Source organism: Pinus tabuliformis, chromosome 8 (assembly GCF_031772625.1).
Source record: "Pinus tabuliformis cultivar Carrire ecotype Pingquan chromosome 8, CPIR1, whole genome shotgun sequence".
Classification (NCBI taxonomy): Eukaryota; Viridiplantae; Streptophyta; class Pinopsida; order Pinales; family Pinaceae; genus Pinus; species Pinus tabuliformis.
In genome coordinates, this window is record NC_142294.1 from 512,241,832 (window position 1) to 512,243,675 (window position 1,844).

At 38.2% G+C, this 1,844-nt stretch overlaps 1 pseudogene; it reads left to right on the forward strand.

Moving 5' to 3' along the window:
- The first annotated feature begins 258 nt into the window (after positions 1 to 258).
- Positions 259 to 1,433, forward strand: LOC149236355 (aluminum-activated malate transporter 8 pseudogene; annotated as a pseudogene).
- The last annotated feature ends 411 nt before the right edge of the window (positions 1,434 to 1,844 follow it).

Here is a 1,844-nt window from a genome sequence, read left to right on the forward strand (position 1 = left end):
CAGTACCGTTCACTACATATAAAAGCCTGGAGAGGGGACTCTGGCGGCACATTGTAGCCAAACCTGTAACACTGCAATAACGGGTTTGGCTTCTCTTATTAGATTAGGTGTATAGACCATGAATTTTGAGACCGAGCGATCTCGTCAAACGTAAATCAATTGTAGCTTCATGCAATGACATAGAGCTTGACTCATATTACAGAATAGCTTTATAAGTTTGATTAAACCGTCTTAACTTTCTTAGATTGCAGGGTTTGATAAAGAGATATTGGATATGGGTGACACGCTGAATCCTTCAACGTCTGTGGAGTGGACGATTAATGTCCAGGAAAGGACGGATGTGAGTAGCCTCCAAAAGAAATTCCATGAGCGTATGGTTAGCAGAATATTACAAGCTTTCAAGCGATGGAAAAAATATGTTCTTTCTGTGTGCACGAGGGTTTGGCAAGTGGGTGCAAATGATCCTCGAAGAGTTATCCATTCCATCAAAGTTGGCCTGTCACTGTCTGTCGTCTCTCTTTTCTACTTCGTGAGGCCAATGTTCGACACCTTTGCCGAAAATGCCATGTGGATTGTCATGACTGTCGTGATGGTCTTCGAATTCACTGTAGGTAATTACTCTCTAAAATCCATCATCATTTTCCGGTATTAAAACCCCATGAAACCACAGATGGACGAAGGTTTTAATTCACAACCTTTGGGTTATTAAAAGCCCATGAAGCAATCTTTATAAAGAGCGGTATATTTGAAGCTGTAGAATTTCGATATGACGATTTCATGAGTATATCCTATCACTAGATCAGTTATTAGGCTTTAACAATAAGAAATTGGTGTTTTACGCTATAACGCAGGTGCTACGCTGAGCAAAGGTTTGAACAGATCCTTTGCCACGTTGTTGGCGGGACTCTTAGGAGTCGGTGTGAGATATGTTGCAGAAGATACAGATAAAAATTGTGAACGAGTTATACTGGGTGTCTCTATTTTTGCTATAGGTCAATACACGCTCATTCCTAAAGCCTAGAAAATTCAGTTTTGCATGGTATATTCGATACCCTTTTCGTGACTCTAATGTATTTGCTCCGTTCGGTGATGCAGGTGCAGCGTCCACATATTTGCGCTTCTTTCCACTGATCAAGAAAAGATACGATTATGGTGTGATCATCTTCATTCTCACCTTCAGTCTCATAGCTAGCTCTGGTTATCGCGATGAAAATATTTTTAAAATGGCGCATCAGAGGATGTCTACAACAGTCATAGGTTGTGCACTCTGCTTTGCTATTAATGTGATCGTTTTCCCTGTATGGGCTGGAGATGATCTTCACAATTCCATTTTAGGTAACATGGAAGGACTGGCAGAATCTCTGGAAGGTAAGTTGCAGCAAGAACCAACAATAAATGGGATACCCATAATTAGCATGTATCTTGAAGATTGATTATGGAGATCTGTGGCCCTATATCCTTCTACTCAGTTTTTTGGGAATTTTTTTAATTAATATTTTCTTTTTATTTGGTAAAAAGAAAGGGTTTTATTGATAAACATTTGTTGTTGGCCACTTGCCATTAGAGTTGATAGGAATTGATTTTGGAAATTTTTATTTTGATTCTTATTAATCGTTCTGAAATATTTCCAAAATTTGTAGTCGAAATAAGAATGAGTTACAATGAGAAATTCTTCTATGTACATATTTCAAAATTAGCGGTTGTATCATTAGTTCCATGCCCCCAAAAGTTGCTAATTGCTAATATTGTAAAAATAAACATACAGTTACACCAAATTTGTTTTATACTTGCAGAATGTATCACAACATACTTCGTGGACCCAAACGATTGTAAGGGATCAGAGA